The sequence below is a fragment of the Mus musculus genome, chromosome 7 (genome assembly GCF_000001635.26).
Source record: "Mus musculus strain C57BL/6J chromosome 7, GRCm38.p6 C57BL/6J".
Classification (NCBI taxonomy): Eukaryota; Metazoa; Chordata; class Mammalia; order Rodentia; family Muridae; genus Mus; species Mus musculus.
Window position 1 is genome coordinate 130,072,371 of NC_000073.6, and position 22,841 is coordinate 130,095,211.

Sequence of the window (22,841 nt, forward strand, 5' to 3'; positions counted from 1 at the left end):
CATCACAGTGACAGAGAAAGAAACCACATGTCAACCTCTGGCCTTCACGCATACATGTGCACATACATGTACACATACATACACATAAATATTTACACATACATAAAATTAAATTAGCTGTCTGGAAAATGGTGACACATACTTGTAATCTCAGCACTTAGAGGCTGAGGCAGAAGGATTGCTACCAGTTAGAGGCCAGTCTCAGCTGGATAAATTCAAACTTGTCTGGACTACAGATAGTATGAGCCCTTAGCGCAAGAAACAAACAAAGAAACAATTAATTTAAAAAGAAGTAAGCCATCAAATCCAATATTCACTTAGAATCATAGTTTCTTAGTATGAAGATTCTGCCCATTAGTTAACAGTTTACATAGAGAACATCAGTTGTTGGCAGCTGCTTTATTCTTACAACTATTTACGTGCAATTTGGATTTAGACCTTCTCCCTTCCAGACAGAAAGCTCAGGAAGGAAGACAGACAGGAAGATCAGCCTTAGAAAGTGAAAACAGGGAGGGCAAGAGTTCATGGCCAGGCTTTGAATGGAAGTTCAAAACCATCCAGACTACATAAAACTGCGTCTCAATTTTATTTTTTAAAGTTGGGATAGGATAGTAACAAAGCAAGGAAATGAATAAGTAAAATAATTCTATGTCCCTAAGGCACAAATGAAGTGCTGGATAAATGGGAATAGATTACTCAAAATATCATCATCATCATCGTCGTAGTCGTCATCATCAACATCACTACATTAGTGGACTAAGAACTGAGCGTTAAATGTGCAGTGCAGAAGAAAACACGGGATCAGAGGCAGATGTAACCAGAGACTAAGAGAGGGTCCCTGGGTCTGAAGCTAGGATGCTGACTTCAATAGAGTGGGAGGAGGAGACAGAAGCTTTTTCACATAGGGATAAGGGTAAAGAATGAAGATACATTCAGGACAGGCTCCATGAACTTGGGGTTCACCAGCTCTCCAAGGCCCTGAGCTCCAAAGGCAGCAGCGTGGCTGGAGTCTCTGCAGTCACCATCTTAAAGCTCTCCCTGCTTTTGAACAAGAGACCTATCCTCCCCCCCTCATTTTCCTCTTACACTGGGTCCTGCAAATGATGCAAGCAGTTCTGAATCCACAACTTGGCTTTCTCCTCTCGCTCGCTCTACAAAACATCTCCGAATTCAAACATGTCACGTCTTTATGCGGCCTCTCTGTCCTCTGGACGGAGTAAACTAATTGAAGTAATGTTTAGAAATGAAGCAGTCGCTGGGAAGCGGGGAGGCCGATGGCCAAGAGGAGTTTCAAAGCAGCTGGAATTGGCGTTTCCCTGGAAAGGGGCCTTTCTGCAGGAAACCAGCCCGTTCCAGGTGACAACTGGGATATTGATTAGAAGCCAGGATGAGGCAAAAATCCCTGTCACAGAATTCAAGCCACAGGGTTCCTTATTTGCTAATATTCTAAAAAATGGAGACCGTTCCAATGAGCAGCATGCAAAGGGTTAACTTTTTTTTCCACGCCAAAGAGTAGGGTCTCGGGGAGATTTTTACATTGAACAAATATCTATATACAACCTGACAGCTAGGGGGTGCAGAGTGGCTTTCAAGTCAATGTAAACACAGCGGCTGACTTCAGAGTTAGGGAACTCAAACTCCTGAAAACCATTTTCAGTTCCAAATGGCATGCCCCGCCCCCACCAAGAAGTTCCTTCTTTAAATAAGCAGCGAGGGTACCGGTCCGATGAACGGATTTCACTTCTCCTGTTCAGCTTTTTCCATCCCCAACACGGCCTCCGTGAGGCCAGATGGCATTGGAGCCACCGCTGGTAAGTCAATACATCTGGCGACATTCCTGAAATGACAAATCTGACAGAGCAGCATCCAGCTCCGACACAAAGCCCCTTTCAGAGCGCGCTTGCCCTGGTACTTGTCTGCCATAAACAGAACCTAATGTGTGAAAACAAAGTCAAATTGAGCTCTGTCGCCAGCCTCGCCGCCTGCGAAAGCTTCGTTTTCACTGTTCTTAGAAATACAATTCTCGCTCCTTGCCCCGATTCTGCACCTCTACCTGAGCACTGCCTGACACTGGAACAGGCCCCAGCCTCTGAGCCCTGTTAGGCTGTTAGAGCTGCTGAGGGTGCAAACGCGGCTGCCATCAACATTGAGGTGGCAGTGCCCCTCGGGACATGCTTACCCCAAAGGAGTGGAGGTGTGTCTAGGAGGCATGCAGACCAGCCCCAGCCCCAACCTTTCACCAGGGGAGTTTATAAATCAGGTCCTATCCGTAACCTCTGACCTCCCACTACACACCAGTCCTTTAGAGAGCTGCTTGACATAGCCCGAAAAACTGAGGAGGGACAGCTGTAGGGGAAAGGGACTGGACTTGAGATGTTTGTTAAAGCCTAATGTCACTTCGAAAAATGACTGGGATGGGTGTGTGCAGAATCTACCAGCTAACTGTTCTAAGCACCAAATTTTAGTGAAGTCTTTGCCCAGGAGGGATACTATCACCTCACATTCTTGGGCCAATAGTTTTTGTCTTAATTCCTTTCAACTAAAATGTACTGGCTGTCAAGGTATTCTCCATTGGCATGTATAGGAGGTAAGAGAGATGTGATTTCTATCCTTGGAGACTTACTACCCTGAAATGTTTTATATAATGAACGAGAGACAATGAGCTACAATAGCTCCTTCCAGTGGCATTACACACAGAGAAAGAAAGAAAGAAAGAAAGAAAGAAAGGAAGGAAGGAAGGAAGGAAGGAAGAAAGAAAGAAAGAAAGAAAGAAAGAAAGAAAGAAAGAAAGAAGAAAGAAAGAAAGAAGAAAGAAAGAAAGAAAGAAAGAAAGAAAGGAGAAAGAAAGAAAGAAAGAAAGAAAGAAAGAAAGAAAGAAAGAAAGAAAGGAAGGAAGGAAGGAAGGAAGGAAGGAAGGAAGAAAGAAAGAAAGAAAGAAAGAAAGAAAGAAAGAAAGAAAGAAGAAAGAAAGAAGAAAGAAAGAAAGAAAGAAAGAAAGAAAGAAAGAAAGAAAGGAGAAAGAAAGAAAGAAAGAAAGAAAGAAAGAAAGAAAGAAAGAAAGAAAGAAAGAAAGAAAGAAAGAAAGAAAGAAAGAAAGAAAGAAGAGGGTATAAGAGACTAAGTGACTAGAGGGGGTTTTGGATGGGAAAACTTTGGCAGGAACCTCTGGATAAGACAGAGAAAGCCATGCAAAGCCAGACCTCCATGCTAAGCTGTTTGTCTTGAGCAAACCTCTAAGGAGGGGATGAACTTGGCTCAAAGATTAGGAATGGGATAAACCAGAGGAGACAGTTAAAGAAGCCAAAGAGAAAGCAGGGGGCTTCTCTTGTCCCAGAAAGGACTCTAGATATTGATGGAGTCAGTGGATCTTAATGGTGATACCTTTGGTTTTTATGACCAGAGGGAAGGCAGCGCTCTGGCAACTAGTTGTGTAGAGAGCAAGGATGCAGCAAGCATCCTTCAGTGCAACCCCATAAGTCAAAAGTGGCCCACGATGTCAACCATGCAGGCATTACTGCACTCTGTCCTAAGTACCATAGGGTAAACAGTGACAGACCAGGTCTGAGAAGAAATGGCTCAGTGCAACATAAAGAATATGCTAGAAAAAAAGTATGACGTGCATTCTGGGCTTGCTGGTATGTGAACATTTTGGAGGAACAAGCCCTTGCTTACTCCAGATGGGACTCACAAAGAAACAGTTCCCCCCAAGTACTGCCTGGTGAACCAGGAAGTTTACTCAGTTCATTTGCAACAGCAAGGATGAGGGGGGTTACTTACAGGAGGGCTAATGACCCCCCAAACTGCCTCATCCACCAAAAGCCTCACCCTAACACAGATGCTGGTCACCCCACAGCTGCATAGATGGAGCTCCTACTTACCCTTCTGCCACCCATGCACTCTGTCACCCACCATGATGGCTGCTAATCTTGGTTCGACAACTTGACTACATCTGGAATTAGCTAAAATGCAAGTAGCTGAACATGCCTATGAGGGGGTTTTCTTGGTTGGATTCTTGGAGGTAGAAGACTCAGCCTAACCCTGGACCACACCTTCTGGCGACACCTCACACTGAAGAACATGGAAGAAGGAAGCGTTCGCCCTTTGCCTGCTTGTCCTCGTTCTCGCTGGCAAGTTCATCTATCCTGGGCTATCCATTCATTGGCTTTAAAACCTACTTCTTCAGGATTCTAATGCAAGCTGAAGACCAGCAGCACTCAAGGACCTCCCTGGGACTCCAGCACCAGATGGGACTGCCGAGACATCCGGTCTTCTGAACTGAATGGCTACCTGACCCTTGACCTTTCAGTCAGGAGACAGCCACTGTTGGGCTACTTGAATCACAGCCTGAAAGCCACTCTAATAAATCCCTTTTAACCTGTGTGTATTTCTTTCCATTCTGTTCCTCTAGAGAACCTTGACAAATAACCTTACAGAGACCACATGTAGCTAGGGAGAAGTACATATAAGGTAGAGGGCCCTGGAATCTCAGGTGACAGTCTACGCTCCAGCTCCCTCCTTCCATAAGGGGAAGTCTACAGGCCCAGCTTTACTAAGGGTCACCCACAAGGAGTCACAGTTGCTCTGAGTAACCACTCCAAGGTGTGGAGAACATGGAGGAAGAGTAGGCAGAAAGAATGACATGAGAGCTGAAGTAGGGGAAGGAATTCTGTGAGACACCATCTTCGGGTCGTGACATGGCCTTTGCATGGAGGGACTCGCGGCAGCTGGGGCAACCGGCACAAGACAGGACCATCAATATTCCATCACAGACAGGGAACAGATTGATGAGGCCCCACCCATTCCCAGGAGCTAAAAGCAGTTTACTGGGGAGGGAGCGTCAGATTCCTCAGTGGCATAACTATCAGTGAGTCGCCCTTGCTGTAGTAGATAACCCCCATGCTCAAAGCCCTAATCAACCTTGGAACACACACACAAAACATTAAAGTGACAGGAGATGATGTTGGGAGAAAGAAGGGGTTTCATACAGAGGTGTGAAAGGATAATAACGGTGACTATGATCAAAGCACTTTACACATGTGTATAAAATTGTGAAAGATTTGGGGGGAAATATGGTTAATGGCTGTAATGCTCTGACTGCTACACAGTAATTACTCTGATACATCAACCTGCTGGCAAAAACGTTTGCCCTCCTTCAGAAGAAAACCCACAAACGTCTCAGTACCACATTCTCACACCCTACTGTCCCCAAGAATAGGCACCGCCGAAGTTCAAACTTCCCAGAGCAGCCATCAGAATGGGCTTTGCTGCTTGTCTTGGTCCGAGGCCCATCTTGGCATATGTAGCTTTATTTCCAGTTCTAAGTGAGACTCAAGCTCCACACGTGGATTGACTAAGATGCTTGATGAGGCGAATGGCTGGGCTTCCTTTCAAGCTTAGAACCTGGCCCTAGCAAGGGAATCAGAGTCCTTGGCCACTAATTGAAAAGCAGAAAGGTGTCTCTGAGGTAGGAAGGCAAGAGGAAAGAGCTGACTGTGAGCAGCCATAAATTCCACACTGTGAAGGGCAGTAAGAGATTCTCCAAACGTTCTCACCCAAACACTAAGGCTGCTGCTGCATTTCTTCAGAAACAGGTGGGCAGAGAATCGCTCAGTATCACCAGGGACTATTTATCAAGGAAGACGAGGACTTAAAGAGACATTTCCTGTATACAATCAGCATTTCTTTCTGCAGCTATAGATTTTCTACAAGCTCCTGCCAAGCTAATTCTCTTCTGCTCCGACTTGCTTATTTCTTATTTCTTATCATAAAATGTAGAAGCTGTGTCTTGCTGTAGAGTCATTGATATGTTACTAGGAAGCCACTGCTTAATAATTTTCTGCAGAATATTTTAACCCATGGCTAGATTATATATTCCTGAAAAGTAGAAACGGTATCTGGCCAATTTTTAAGAGAGAGCAGGGCCCGTTCTTCACTCCATGGCTCTTCCTTCATCTGTAAAAGGGTTAAACTCTTTGCAAAGGTCCAGGTTTGATCCGTTAATGTGCGCCACTTCTCTCTTTGATGCTGTGCACTGCGAGACCTGAACAAAGCATGTGGGATATTTAGCATCTTAGACAGAAATGAAAAACATATTTCAAAACCAAACCAACTGAAGATTTGGTTTATAAGCCAAGCAAAACTAAAGCCACAATATAAGAAAAGGGGGCCACATAGTGAACTTGGTGATGTTAGGAGGACATTTGAAAGTCAACAACTCAAAATTTGTAATGTTTCTGTTCATTTTTTACTAAATACATGTGTTACAGCTTGTTCTTTGATTTCTCAAAAGTGCTGAAGGTAATTTTGGAACACCACTGAACTCTCAGCCTAAAAGACACGGGAACATTAGTTAAGAGAGCCATTTGTCAGTACCCACCAAAGCTGAAGATAGAATTCCTTGTTCCTTTTATACCCTAAGAATCTTACCTCTGTAGTTTCACATGTATGCAGTTGACAAAGACGTTCACTCTAGTTCAGATAGAAATAACAGTCCCTCGTGTAGCATGTGTGGGACTAACCTGCCTCGCAGTCACTTAACAAAATGTCATTTCACAGGTAAAATAAACTAAATAGAATTACCTATATCAAGATCATTTGATCCAACTCTCAAAGTGTGTGTTTATTTACTATTTGTGGACATCACACACACACACACACACACACACACACACACACACGGTTTAAAATGAATCCTACACAAGCTGTGTGTAGTGGCATATGCCTGTCATCCCAGCACTCAGAAGGCTGAGGTGGGAGGGTGGTTACAACTTTAAGAGAAGCCTGGGCTACATATTAAGATTCTATCTTAAAAATACAAAAAGTGAATCATATAAAACACAAACAATACACATCAAATCCAAGAGATGGAAATGGCTGGTGAGCACTGAAAAACAAACGGTGATAGTTTTGACAAGGAATATTTTTACAATGTGGATGTTCAACTTTCTGTGTGTCGAAGCAGCAAGAACCATGTCTGCATTCTAAAAGAAGCAAACAGTGCTCTTCCTTTGAGGCAATGATGTGGCACATGGACGTCCTTTCTAACTCCACTGACCACCCGTGCAGTAGGAATCGCCCATGACTGGTCACTGAGTATGTCTGCTTTGTTGTCCCACTAAGAAAAAGTCATTTAAAAAATTTGTTCTGTGCAGAGAAGTTTTGTAACCTGAAATGTCCTCCCTTTTCCTTTGTTTAAAACTATACCAAATTAAAAAATAAATTTTTAAAAAATTATACAAAATTGTTTTATTTTAGCACTGTATCGCTGTACATAAGTTTTAATAAAAATAGACATTTATAGAATATGTTGACTGTCAGGGGCTCAAGTTCAGCCACATCTGTCATGAGTTGGTGGTGCCAGAGACCAAACCCAGGGCATCCTCCATGCCAGGTAAATGTTCTACCACTAGACTGTAGCCATAGCCCTCTATCATATCTTCTTTATCTCTTTTTCATGGTCTCTGAAACTAATCTGATATTGATTATTTTATATGATAGTAGGTAAGTAACTATTGTTATCTATGCTGTTATTTTTGGATAAAGATTTTGTCTTTGAAGCTGAAGCTGGAGCAAAGTTTTATTCATTTGATTTTGAATTGGACTTTTTGGAATAGGAATTTGCAATATAGCTCAGGCCAACCTCAAACTGGAGACAATCCTCCTGCCTCAGTGGCAGCTTCTCTCCCCCACTCCTCCTCCTCCTCCCCTTCTTCTTCCTCCCCCCTCCTCCCCTTCTCCTCTCCCTCCTCCTCTCTTTTGACACTTTTTTATTGAAGAAAATTCTCCTTATATAGTACATTCTGATCATGCCTTGCTCCTTCCAGCTCCTCTCAGTCAGCCGAACTGCATAGTCTCACTTCACACCTCCTCATTCTCTCTCCAAAAACAAACAAGCAAACAAAAAACCCACAAAAGCAAAACCAAAATAAACAAGCAAAAGACCAATAAGGCAACAACAACAAAGAAGCCCAAACCAAGGGACACGAGATAAGAAGTCTACAAGAACACCACTGAGCTTGTTTTAGGATGCTCAGCTACTCCTGGGCAGGAGGCTGCCCTAAAGTGTACATAATATACCCAATTTAGTATTCTGCATTTGAGAATACTACTGTTTTTCCTTTGCAAGCCAGTACAAGTTCCTTTGCAATTACAAATGGCTTCTTGGTTAGGGCTTAGAGTCCATTCCACTTCCCTGCCTTCCCTGCCTCAGCACTAGGACCCCATTTGGCTTAAACCTATGCAGGCCCTGTGTGCACCGTGACAATCTCAATAAGTCCATGTGCACATTTGATCTGTTGTGTCTGGAAGACACCGTTTCCTTGGAGTTGCTACCCTCTCAAGGGTCTTACAGTCTTTTACCTCCTCTCCACACAGAACTCCAATCCTTGAGGGGAGGAGTATGATGAAGACATCCACGTGATCCGAGGTCCCTCACTCTCCGCACACTGTCTGGTCGTAGGTCTCTGTTTAGTTCCCATCGACTGCAAGAAGGAACTTCTCTGATGATGGTGGACATGTGTGAGCTCACCAATCCAGCTAGGCTGAGCTGACTACCCACCCCAAGGATCCCCACATCTGCCTTTCAGCACAGGAATTGCAAGTGTGTCCCCCAACCAGCATTTACATGGGCACAGGAGATCCGAACTTGGGTCTTCATGCTTGCACAGCAAGCAATTTAGCCACTGAGCCTTCTCCCCGGTCCAAGACTTTATAAGTTCCATCACAACATCCTATAATCAACTATTTTTTAAAGATTTATTTATTTATTTAATGTATATGAGTACCCTGTAGCTATCTTCAGACACACCAGAAGAGGGCTTCGGATCCCATTACAGATGATTGTGACCCACCGTGTGGTTGCTGGGAATTGAACTGGGGACCTGTAGAAGAGCACTCTTAACCGCTGTGCCATCTCTCCAGCCCCTATAATCAACTATTGAGAAAAGCATCTCTCTTAACAGTTTTGGTCTCAGGTGGATCTCTTAAGAATGCCAAGACTGTGACTCCTTAGACTCTCAAGGGCCAGGAAGAACAGAATAGAGAGAGCACACTTAAAAAGAGCTCGCAATTTCTACATAAGAAAGTTATAGTTGGGTGTAGCTTGGGACTCTGCTTTCAGAGCTAGACTGCTGACATGGAGGGAGGCTGATTCGTGAGGCTGTCTGCAAGAAACGTGGCCCAGCACCTTACTGGAACCATGAAGTATGGGAAACACAAAGACTACTAAGCACAACGGCAGGTTGTCTTTGCACCACACTATAGAATCTCCTGCTATTGTAACAATACTTGTAGATGATCTAGGAATGTCAGCAAATCAACCCAGCGAGGCATTTCTGCTTTTTGATGAGCTCTAGCCTCAAAACAAAGGAGCAAGTGTCAAGCTCATTTCCCACAGCATGGCCCACCTGGACTTCTCCTAGGAAACTGGGTAATGTCACTCCAAGGCTCTCTTGATCTCATTGGAGCCTGACTGGAATGAAATCCTTATGGGGCCATCTTGCCCTGGAAAGTCATAAGGGCCAGGCTCAGTGGTGACCACTGGCACTTGTTATAACAGCAGCGATCTCAGTTCTACACTCTAAACACTTTTAAAATGAGTGTCTCCTTGTCATTTTTCTCATGTCCCTAGTGAGGTACTGGGTTACAATGGGACAGAATTTCTAGCTATATTCAAATTGTAAATCATTTTTTTTTTCCACCCAAAATAGACTCCAGGTGAGGTGTCTTAAATGAGAACGCTGTTTTGGAGAGAGACTTCACTGACAGCTCAACCATCGAGAGCTGCAATGTTTTCCCCTAAAACTCCATGGAAATTGTTTTCTTTACAGCAGAGCTCGGAGAAGCCTTATAATAAATGCATAGGCTTGGCTGACTCGCTCCCGTTATGTTTCCAGCATTTGTGAAGCCTGCCTGACTTCGAACTGCAAATTCCAAAGAGAAGCCAAGGAATCCATTCAGCTCTCTAGTTATGGGCACCAAATTAGATGTGCACACTGGAGGAGGGGCAGTAAAATCTGCAGGGGCTGTCTTGTCCACATGCATCAGTCACTTCTATCGACCTCCTCCAGGGTCACTTTGCCTCTCCTGGAAGAAGTCTGGAGTTCAAGGACATGTGATTTGCAAATAGCTTGATAGATAAGATGCTTTGATGTCACAAGGTGCAAAGGCATGAACCTATGGGCAAACCAGCAAGGAACACGTGCAAGGAGAATACCTGCATAGTTTCTGCCCTGGTTTTCCTCAATGACAGCCTATGATCTGGAGCTGCCACCAGATCAACCCTTTCCCCTCTGAGTTGCTTTCTTGTCACAGCAAGAAAAAGAACACCTTGGCCCCTTGCTCTCTTCTGAGAAGAAGCACCCTTAGTCATTTGACACGGCCCCTATGACTTGAGACCCTAGAGCCCAGAAATGCGTTATTCACGCTATGTATTCTCTAAGCACCAGTATCCAAAGGCACTTAGCATTGCATGCCTCAACCTGAACACCAGGATCAAAGGCATAATTGCTCCCCATCAAACTATAATAACTCTCCTTAGCTCATCTTGTCTGAACACACAGTCCTCCAGAGATACTTGAAACCAAATGCATTCTCATCTACAAAATAGCTACCTTGGATTAATTTACCAACTTTCTAAAATTTCCAACTCAACCCTCTCCCCGTCCCCACCCATTACTGTATCAAGAACTACAACTTCTCAATAAATACGCTGCCTGAGCCTGGCACTGATGTTTTGAACAGCAATTTTGAGCTTATTTTCAAACCATGTCCTCATCTATCTGCCATCTGCCTTTAAAACAGCGCGGACTCTTTTAGCTCAGGCTTCTGGCCTGAAAGCGAAGCAAAGCAAATATCAATAACAATGAAACGTACACTACATTAATTGCAAAAGGAAATGATTTTTAAACAAAGCAACTGCTGCAGGCCATGAGTGGCCCCTGCTGAGGCAGCGTTTGGAGCATTTCAAAGGACCGAAAGAAAATTGGGAAAGATCACTATCAAGACAACGGTGAGAACTGCAAGAGTCATGAGTAAAGATGTCTGTCAAGGCCCATTAACTGCTCATCACACACTGGATCAACACTAGCAGAACACTCCATGGCTAATGCAGTGGCTGCCTTTGGGTCATCCTAAAACACAGCTGGGGCTGCAACAGGGCTCCTATTGTTTTGTTGTTGCCAAGGGCATGAAGGGGAGCCTTACAGAGGGTCTCAACTTGAAGACGTAAGTGAAGTTCCCCAGTTCTAAGCCCCACCAGACAAATTCTACAGAGAACAAGGACAACGGGAAATAGGAGACCTGTCTACCTGAAGAGAGCTCACAGTGGTGCAGAGTGGATTGTACCTAGGAGGTGCTCAATGCTTCCAGGTGGATTCTGGGGACTTGAGCTGGTCTCTGGGGCCAGGACCTCTTGAGATAGGTAGGACAGGAGGGCAAAAAAAAAAAAAAAAAAAACCTAAAAAAACAGGAAAAAAAAAGGTGCCTTTAAGGAGAACCCTCCAGCCTCAAATAACTGTTCATGGATTCTATAGCCAACATGAGCAGCCAGTACATCAGGAAACATGATGTCTACAGTGATCCAGCCCTGCTCTTGGACGTGGGTAGCTACCCGGGGCCTCCCTCAGCCCCACTGAGTCATGTGAGACTCATGTGATACTTGAAAACTGAGTTCAAGGAAGGACCCTGAGGTTGAGGTCAGTTTGGGCTATATAGCAATACCTTACAAAAAAACAAAACAACAAAAAAAAAAAAAACAACAAAAAAAAAAAACCAAACAACATAGAGTTTAGTGGCAGGAATCTCATGTTGGCATCTACAACCTTCCAGATATCCTTTCTGCGTGTTCAAAAGGTGGAGGCTGTAGCTTTTGGTTTTTCTAATTGTCTAGAAGACATCAAGTCCTGAAACTGCGGGAATGACCTAACCAAACATCAATATAATCACGAAACTCCACCTGGCCTCCCTAATTTGATGAAGGAGGAAGCAGAAGGAGATTAGGGGATTGGGAAAGGCTTAAAGAGCCCTGCCTTTCAAGTGCTGGGTCAACTTTCTTTATTTAAAAGAAAAGCTCAGTATATCTTCTGGCTACACTACCAAGCGCAGAAACAAAGAAAAGGCCTCCGTTTGCTTCCTGTCTCCGTCAATCGGCCTCCTCTTTGCCTCAGTTTCTCATGCACCCAGAAACACATTCATCTGCACTCGCTGAACAAATCCTTATATCAGAAAGGTGTCTTCCAGTTCAGAGAACAGAACTTCCTCAGGGCCACGCGCCTTGTCTGTGCCTTGGCATCTGTGAATTACAGGCTGGCTGAATTCAAATAGCAGAGCCCTGTGAAACTTGCTTCTAAATGACTGGAGGTGTGCTGAACTATCACATGGCCCCCACGAGACAGTGAGAGAGAGACAAACGGTTCATCTCCAAGTTCCTGCTCTACCTAGAAATCCAACCTGAGGTGAGGCAGGTTAATCTTGGCACAGACTTGGTTTCTCTGATTTAAATCTACAGTCAGCAAAAGGGAAGCTTCACAGAGCTGGATACATGAGAATAAAAATATTCTTCAAAGTATCTATGATAGTAATTGTTTTATAAAGTCAGTAGCCAAACTGGAATAAAAAATTTATTGTATACACCATAGACAAAGGACTAATATCACTAATTTATAAAAATCTGTGTGTGGCAAGGGATAAAAAATGGAAAGAGGCAAATACTAACAATTTGAGAAATCAAATCTACCACTAATGGTTGGACAAATAGAAATAGACCCAAACTCAATAATAATTAGAAAGATCCAAACGTTCCTGAGACTCCCACTCTCCTCTGTGAGACTAACAAAAGTTTTTCAAAACATATCCACATATTCTTTTTGTCTGGCTATGGGGATATAGACTCTAGGATGTTTTTGGGGGAAATGTAAATTAATGGGACCCATCTGGGGAAAAATAGTTGTTATCCAATAAATAACATCATTATATACACATTATATACACGTTATATAGTAGGTGAATGCTCAGCCATTCCACCTCTGGGAATCTCTCTTGAAGATACCTCTCCAGCAGCAATACAGCCACACACATACTAACAGTACTTGGGGGTTTTAGTGGGAGGGGGTTGTTTGTTTGCTTGCTTTTCTTTTTTCTGGCACCTTGTATAATAGCAAGAGGCTGTAACAAGCTAAATGATTCTTCGTGGAAGAGAAGCGGCCTGACCTGTGGTACATTGATCTAATGAAGGACTCTCCAGCCAGGCTCACAAAAGGAGGCAGACTCTGTCCACATCATCACCAAGAAAAAAAAAAGCAAAACATAAAAGGAAATAGAGACCATGGCGCCCATTCTACTTTTAAAAGAATATTTATTTTGAAAGCTGTGGAGATGGCTCAGAGGTGAAGAGCATTAACTCTTTGTGGTGGTTTGAATTAAAATGACTCCAATTGGCCCATAGGGAGTGGTACTATTTGGAGGTGTGGCCTTGTAGGAGGTGTGGCCTTGTTGTAGGAGGTATGGCTTGTTGTAGGAGGTGTGGCCTTGTAGGAGGTGTGGCTTGTTCAGGAGGTGTGTCTTGTTGTAGGAGGTGTGGCCTTGTTGGAAGAAGTGTCACTGGGGGCAGGCTTTGAGGTTTCAGAAGTTCAAGCCAGGCTTGGTGGCTTATAGTCTCTTCCTGATGCCTGGAGATCCTGATGCAGATCTCTCAGCTCCTTCTCTAGCATTATGTCTGCCTGCATGCTGCCATGCTTCCTAGCATGCTGACAACAGACTAAACCTCTAAAACTGTAAGCCAGCCCCAATTAAATGTTTTCTTTATAAACATTGCTTTGGCATGTCTCTTCATAGCAATACAAGTCCTAAGTAAGACAATGTCCTGGCAGAGAACCCAGTTTGGCTCTCAAAATTCCACATAATGGATCACAGGTTCTTGTAACTCCTGCCCCAGGTGACCTAGTGTCGTCTTCTAGCCTCCACGGGAACCAAGCAAACATGTGGCACATAAATACACATATAGGCAAAACACTCTTACACATACAATACATAATTTCAAGAAGAATATTTTTCCTTTGACAACTTCTTACATATACACAAATTATCGTGATAATATTTACCCCCATCTCTCCCCTCCTCTTCTTGGAGTCCTCCAACACCCCTCCCTCCTACCATCTTGCCTTGTTTTATGGTTTAATTAGTGTTGCCTATATGCACAGTGACTGCCACCCTCCCCTATGACTTCCTCCCCAGCAGCCACCAACTCCTCATATTTCCTCAGCTAGTGACAGGAACCTGGGAGGCCTTCTTCTATCTCTGCTGGAATGGTAACTAGCTTGATCTTGTACAGGACTTGTGAGGACACCCACAGTTGCTATGAGCTCATGAGTGAAGCAGCCAGGCCCCATCAGGAGGACAGCGTGTCCCCACTCTCCTCCTCACCTTTTGGCACTTATACTCTTTCTGCCTCTTCTTCTAGGATGTTGCCCATGTCTTTGATGGAGCTTGAGGTGCATACCCACTTAGAGCTCACTGCCACAGTGTAGATAAAGGGAGAAGGTAGGTTCATTTACTTGGGTGTCTGGAATAGAATGTTACAGCTAGATAGCTTAAGCAACGATAGTTATTGTCACACACTTTGCAAGGCTAATAGTCCAAGTTCAAGGTGTTGGTCCTCCTAAGATCTTCAAGCTTGATGACTGGGCCATCTCTTCAGTCCAACTAGGAAGAAAAAAACACTAATGAGTAATTACATCGTCAGGTTAATTATTACAAAGTGGTTTTGATCCTCATATCTATCGCCTGGATGACGATTCTGTCCAGCACCACCATTACCTCCCCTTAACCTGATTTATTCCTCACAGTGCTTCTGTGAGAATGAACATGAACGCAGGCAACAGCCCAAGCCAACCTAAAAGCTTGTTGATCTTGGATGCTGGTTATGATGTCTCCAACTTGAGTTTTCTGTACTGATAAAATGTTTTGCTCAAATTTACTCAACCTCCAGGTTTCACATACAAAAGAAAAAGTCACAAACTTCCAGAACATTCAGTATGGGTGTTGTACATTTTCACCTTAGGAAGTGAATCATACCCAGACATGCTTACTTCTATCCCTTGCTCTCTGGCCTCCTCCCATACTTTTGTCTGGTGCATCGTTTCTTTTCCTTACTCTCTCAGGCCCAGGAGGATTTTCCTTGTGGAAAAACCTTCCCTGACAGTCTGCAGACAGAGGTCATCTCCTCTGACCCCAGTTTCCCAGAGTTCTCTGAGAATCTTGTCTGTGATGGTCTGATAATGTTCGATCACTGTGTGCTCTCAATCCGTGCTTGTTGACTGTCAAGGAGGCTGAGTTCTAGGTAGGCTAGCATCTTGTCAGGCATACCTGAGCTGTAACAGGAAATACCTGTGCTTTCTGGCCAGATGTGGGGCAAGAGTCTTTGCCTCAGGGCAGGTATTGGGCTGATCAGGTTCTGTAGGCTCTGTTGCTAAGGCTGGGCTCTCAGCATCTTTGAACCCATTCCTTCTGTACCATCTCCATTCCGACAATGCTTTATTTTCTCCTTAGCCCAAGTTTTGCAAATTTTTGAGTCTGTATTTCAGTAGTTCCCATCTCCCTTCAGGATTAGTATCCCAGCTCTAAGCTTTAGACAGAAGCTCAACTTCCTAATGTCTTATTAACGAGGATTTATGATGCCTAAGTACTTTCACCTCTCTGGACCAGATGTGCAGCAAGCCCTTCCCATGCCCCATTGCCTACCACTACAACTTCTCATCCCCCATTCTGAATTAAACTCAATTTAGAAATCAGGCTTTATTATTCAAGTCTACCTGGTTCATCATTTTCATAGAATTGGAAAGGGTACACGAAACTATTAAACAGATATGATTGTAATTGTTAATGCAGTCCACAGCTGTATTTCAATATCAGTCTGTATAACCAGGAGTAATCATTGAGATGTCCCAAATAAGGAAGTCATAAGCCTACCCACGCAGATTATCCTATAAGAAAATCAGCCAATACCAACAGTCTACAGCTTTTTTTCTCCTTCCTCTGCCCTCTCTAGGCTAGGCAGCTGTTGCAGTGCCTATGAAAACCCAGAGAAGGGAATTATAAATGCCACAAGAAGACATTGGCCTTGAACGGTGCTTTCGGTCAGTCACAGATCTGTATGAGTTAATTACATCAGGTGACATTCTTCATGAACTGTAACTAATGAAGATCTCCCCCACAAGGGAGCTTGAGTTTCATTATGAGCTGAGAAATGAGTGTAATCGCTTTGGATCTGAGATCACCCAAGAGGCCAGAACAGACTGGATGAAATGGCGCCCCAGGAGAGGCAAGTGGTTATGACAACACAGAATAGACGGGGAAGCATCCAAGGGGGTTCAGGCATGGGAAGCTTAACAAACTGCTGATGAACTTGGGGAAACTCTTCAGCGTGAAAACCATTGAAATAATCTACCATCAAAATGCATCCTTGTCCATGAGCCAGATCTCTCGACACGGAGAAAATGGAAAGTCTAGAATTTACAACAAGCCTCACTCAGAGGCCACAGGATCATGAAACTTAAGGCAAAAAGAAAAGATGTGTTCTTCGTCCAATGGTTGTCAGTCTGAAGAAGGGACTGATATTCAATGTGAGGAAAACTTCACAATTCCTCTTGTAATGTTATCTCTTGAATAAATCTAAAATGTTTCTCCTAAATAGGAGGTCGTCAGTATTTCATTGTGTGGTGTGGCTCATAGGATCTCAACCCTCCCTGAAGAGCAGCAAGCAGTTAAAGATTGCAAAGTTGGGGATCATATTCCATGGTGATGTCCCCACTGGTACATTGGCTCCACCCAAGAAAAATGACCCCGTCACTCTGTCTTGTTAGTGGCGTAGGTAAGTCATCAATCTTACAGTGACCCCCAGCCATGCTTATATAACAACCTTAATTATACACTGTAGTGATTATATACAGTAGAGTACATACACACAAGAAAAAAAGACATGAAGGTAGAAGGGAGACTTGGGAAGGAAAAGAGAACTAGGGGAGGGAGAGAGGAGATAAAATGATAATGATGTATGAATTTTCATATGAGCTATATATAAACAAAATATGATTGTGTAGTAAAAATTAATTATTTAAAGTGTGATAAAATATTGCTACGAATTCAGAAACAAAGTCAGCAACAGCTATGTATATGTGTGTATGAGCTTGGTGTTCATGCAGAGTCAAAGACAAAAGTCCCTCTGCCACTATCTCTAGCGTGTCATACGTCTACCAAGAACTCATGGTGAAGAACTCACCCAGTGAGTTCAGGGAAGGAGGAGTCACCTCTCACCAACTTATCTTTGGCCACTCATACAAAACCAGCAGGGAACGTTTATAGGAAGAACACATAAAATACCTAAGTGCTCGGCTTTGCCCTCTATGAGGAAGATGAAGGTCAAGAGCAGCTTCATTTAAGGCTGTCCCAGAGGAACAGGGAGAGGAACAGATGTGATATCGCTACAGCTTTTGAGTCGACCCTGAGACTGTAACCCCTGCTTCACCCTCTCTCCGAGAGATTTCCATTTTTTGTTAGCTGTGCATTTTGATGCAGGAGGCATACAAGTGGTCTTTTTACAAACAGGATGATGCTTTCACAAGCATCTGATGCCTGGGACGTGGGAGATAGAGGGGCAATGTGCCCCTGTTCTCAGGGCCCATGGTCACCAGTGATGTCAGATGAAATGCTTCAGACATTTACTCAGGACAAGGACATAGACACTGGTCATCTGAGGTAGAGTCCTGAAGGGACTCCGCTGAGCCCTGGTCTCACCTGCAGGTCCTGTAACAAAGCCCTGAGTGTCTTTCCTGCTCCACCATGAGTGTTCAGACATGCTCCCCATCTCGCTCACTTTGTGAGGGTTCTTTTGGATTTAATATTTGATTTCTTTTTCCTATTTTTTTTCTTTAAAAGGACCGAAAGAGCAACAAGAGTATCATAACCAAGAAAGGAGATGCTGTGTCTAAATGTGAGCAACATTGCACAAGGCCACAGCCAGTAAAACCCAGTAAATCATGATGAGCAAAAATGAGTCTGAAAGCGGCCGCTGGCTTTGTTCAAATATCAAAGAGCCAGTGCTCAGCCGATCAGCAAGCTTTGGGACTGTGAAATAATACTTCAGAGAGGCTAGAAAACTGGCCTGAGGTGACTAAAGACTAGCTTTGTGTCCTTAGTCTAAATCTCAATTTCCTTTCCTCCAATATGCTGTTAAGAATATTGTCAACAGTGATTAGCTACAGAAATGAAATTATACAAAGCATGGAAATGATCGAGCATGCATGGAAATGTGTAGTGATTGTTAACGTCTCACTCAAGGTCTCAGTAAGAAGGGTAGTCAGTACAGTCACAAATGCTAGTTCATTGTTGCTCTTGTTTTAGGCAACGACATGTAGTGTATATGGGTGTGTGCACATGTGGGCATTCACACCCACATATGTAGTGTGCCTGTGTGGGTACCGGAGGTGAGTATCATATGTCTTCCTCTATCGATCTGGGGTTTTTTTTTCTTTAAATTTTTTTATTTATTCACTTATTTTATGGGTATGCAGGATTTTGTCTATGTGCGTATGTAAGCATACCATGTGAATGTACTGCCCAAAAGAGACCAGAAGAGGGTGAGAGAGCTTCTAAAATTGGAGTTGTCTATCACTGGGAGCTGCCATGTGGGAGGCAAGAACTGCATCCAAGTCCTCTGCAAGAGCTCTTCAGCGATGGGCCAGCTCTGCCTGCAGCCTGCCAGCCTTCTGCACACACTATTTTTTTATATATGGATTTACTTACCTACTTAATTAATTAACTAATTAGTTACTTTTAGACAACCTCTCCCACTAAATCTGGAGCTCACCAATTTGCTAGCTTGGCTCCTAGGAGCACCTGTCTCTACTGTCCTCTCCTGGGATTACAGGCATTCACGCCCATGCACACTGATATAGCCAGTGTTTTCTAACTAGGCTGGGGATTTGAGTCGTGTCTTCATACTCACACAGCCAGCCAGCACTTTAGCCATTGAGCTACTGGTAAAGCACCTCCGTTGGTTGGTTTGTTGTTTTGTTTTGTTTTGTTTTGTTTTTTGTGAGACAGAATCATATCTGGAATTCACTTTGTAGATCACGTTGTTCTTGAATTGAAAACGATCCTTCTGCCTCAGCCTTCACAGTGCTGGGATTACAAGTTTGAGTCATTTTGCATGGGCGTGCTTTTTGTTTTTAAGTTCCGACACGTGAGTTGCTAATGACTACTAATTCCTAGAGTCAGGGTCTGACCATGTACATTGGCTTAAAACTTCCCAGATTTGCCCTCTTGTGTAAAGTAGGCAAATTATGTAAAACAATAACGATCTTGGCGTTAGGTATCAGGCAATGGAGAACACTGATCCCTGTGAGACAGGAAGCAAACTAAGTGAGTCCTTCAGATCCCTGGAAGGAATTTGCTGGGTGTGGCACAAAGAGAGGGAAACTAAGACAGGATTTCACAGATTCCCTAAGTTAAGGCCAAAGCTGAGAATCTGTAAAAAGCAAGCCAACTAGAGTTCACAGAAGAGAACACCAGAGAGGCATGTGGGGCATAGAGAGAAGAGTCTGGGAGTCTATAAAGAGTCTCTTCAAGGAGTGAACAGGGTGTAAGGATATTAACAATACCAGGCAAAGAGCTCACAAAAGGCTTCAGGCAAAGGATGCCAGGTGCACACACAGAACCACACTAGTTCCCAGCAGCCAGCCCCAGAACTCCACATTCATGAGGCATTGTGTAGAGTACTCAGGATGGTCTTGCTTCAGTGACGGGGAATAATTAGCCCTAGAAAGGGCTGAGCTCTGGCCCAGCCTAACTAATCACACACAGAAAGCTCAAAGAATGACACTGTTTCCAAGTAACTTAACTACAGCCTAGAACAAAGCTTAAGAATGTTTATAGTAACACAGAAACAGCACCTACCACGGGCAAATCGCAAAGTGTGGCAACCAACCAAAGATCACCAAAGCATGCAAAGAGACAAAGAAGAAAGACTCCAGAATCAAAAGAATAATCAACCAATGGAAACTTACCCACAGCTGACTCATATGCTAAATTTAGTATAGAGGATGTTAAGTATGTAATTAGAATTTAAAAAAAAAATTTTAGTGGTTTATTTTTGGGCATATGAAGAGGTACATAGTACATGTATGTGTGTGACATCTCCATGGCACATGTATGGAAGTCAGAGAATATCAGGTGGGCCCCAGGGATGAAACCTGGCTCATCAGCCTTGCTGACAAGCACTATATTCACTGAGTTATCTCACTCCCCAAGTTTTTAGAACTTTTGAACATAGGAAATGACATCCCATCTCCAGATTAAAAACTGCTAGATAGGACTCGTGACAAACTAGACAAGGAGATCGAAAAATCGGTAAATTTGAAGGTGAAACAGTGGGAAATATCCAAATAAAATATGCTATGAAAGGAAGTACATATATAGGGAAGCAACAGATTAGTGCCCTGAGGGACAATCTCACATAAATATCTTAAATAATAAAACTCCCAAGGGAGAAGACACAGACAGAAGGGCACTTGAAGAAGTGTCAACAAAAATGTAGTAACAGCAAAAATCACCAATCAATAATTCAAAAAACTCAACAAAACCCAAGGAGATAGATAAAGAAAGCAGCAATAAGACTCATCAAAATTAAATCCAGAAAGATGAGTGATAAAGAGAAAGTCAGAGAACTTGGCATGTGAGGCACAGAGAATTTAAAAAGAAGAAGACAAGGAGAAGGAGGAGGAGGAGGAGGAGGAGGAGGAGGAGGAGGAGGAGGAGGAGGAGGAGGGATGAAAGGAATAAAGGAAGGAAGGAAGGAAGGAAGGAAGGAAGGAAGGAAGGAAGGAAGGAAGGAAGGAAGGAAGGAAGAACAGAAAAGAGAAAAGGCAAGGCAAGGCAAGGCAAGGCAAGGCAAGGCAAGGCAAGACAAGACAAGACAAGACAAGACAAGACAAGACAAGACAAGACAAGACAAGACAAGACAAGACAAAAGAAGCCAGCCACCATCTTTGCATCTGGAAGCAACACAATCAAAAAGTGTCCTTATAAAACCAGAAAACACCTGTCAGTGCCAAATTCAATACTTGGGGAGGATACCTCACACAATGAAGCTAGCGACAAAATAATAAGACATATGGAATTTTAGCTTGAAGTGTGGGGTAGTACCTATGAAACCATCCTGATGTAAACAAATGTCCAGAAACATACAGGAGGCTAAAAGACAAGTTTTCAATACATAAGGGTTCCTGGGTGATTTGTGTAGCAATGGCACGGGCAGGCACACAGCCTTACTCTTCCTCCCAATGGCGGCGGCACAGAGTAAGTTCCTCCCTAGACACAGCATGGATGGAAGCAAAGCAAATGATAACCACAAATGAACAAGCCTGCAAGCACAAGCTCAGGCAAGTAGCTGAGGTTACTCCAACAGTGACAGTTCACAGCGGTGGCACTTGACCTAGACATGATGGCGTGACAATGACACCTAACCCCCACAAGTTCCACAGCTCTAGTATAACCATGAGAACAATGTCAGAGAGAAAAAGAAAATATGTACCATATTTCAGGGCATCCTGAAGAATTAGCATTCTTCAAACTTTCTCAGATCTGAGTCGTCCTTGATGATCTGTCTGTCTGTCTGTCTGTCTGTCTGTCTGTCTGTCTCAGCCAGGTGGAGCCTCCAGACCCAGGCAGTCATGGGGGGGACTTCTAGAATACAGAAAAGATATTAGGTTAGAGGAAATACAAATAAAGTTTAGATTTAATCATAATTATTCTTTATTTGAAAAATGTACCACAGTAACCTGCAAAGCTAACAAGAGAGGAAGCTGCCTGGGAAATGGAAATACCTTTTATTGACTTGGTGAAGCTGCCTGGGAAATGGAAATACCTTTTTATTGACTAAATCTGATTTTCAGATTTAGACTCAAGCTACAACAAAAGTCAATAGAAACAAAATGAACGTAAAACAGAAACCCTGGGACACACACTGTACACTGCATGTTAAATGACCAATCAGATACACACTGTTCATGCTATTCTAAATATGATCATTTGGATACACACTGTACATGTTATGTTAAATGATCACTCGGATACACCCTGTACATGGTACGTTAAACAATGTCCTTCAGGTTTATAGCAGGGGATACTATGTGAAAGATGGAAACTTATAAATACTTAGTCACTACATGTGTAAACACATATGGTTGTCTTGTTATTTAGATCCTCCTAAAAGATAACTGGCTAGCAGGACATGGTGATACCCCCTTATAATCATAACATTGAAGAGGCGGAGCCAGTAAGATCCCTATTTCAAAGTAAGCCTAGTTCATAAGTTGTAAGATCCTGTCTCAAAAACAAAACAAAACAAAACAAAAACACCAAAACCTGGTGTTATGGTACATACCTTTAATTCCAGCACTCTGGAGGAAGAGGCTGGCAGATTTCTTGTGAGTTCCACACCAGCCTGGACTGTATAATGAGATTCCATCTAAAACAACATCAACACACACAAGATAGTTGGCTCTTGGTTTTACCATACTGTACAATCCTATCCCTCCTGAAACTCCCTGGTACAACCAAAGCTCTTGTCTTGTTTAGTAACTCTAACTTGAAAGGAAGCACAATGCAAGAGCAACTCAAGCAGAAATCAAAATGATCCAACCCAGGAAAACCACAAAAAGCCATGGAAACAAAAAGCCAGCTGTAGAGAGAGTCTCTTGTGCACTGTATGGAAGCATCACCTGCCAATAAAAGATGATGACCTATAAGCTGAGGCAGGAAATAGGAGGTGGGAGTTCCTGATAGGGGGA

The 22,841-nt window shown here is 43.3% G+C and overlaps 1 long non-coding RNA gene across 1 annotated transcript; it reads right to left on the reverse strand.

Moving 5' to 3' along the window:
• Positions 1-14,172: 14,172 nt before the first annotated feature.
• Positions 14,173-22,537, reverse strand: Gm39096. Its single transcript, XR_869981.1, has 3 exons — positions 22,436-22,537; positions 21,584-21,735; positions 14,173-14,697 (listed from the first exon to the last, which is right to left on the reverse strand). It is a non-coding gene; the product is annotated as a predicted gene, 39096 (long non-coding RNA).
• Positions 22,538-22,841: the final 304 nt, after the last annotated feature.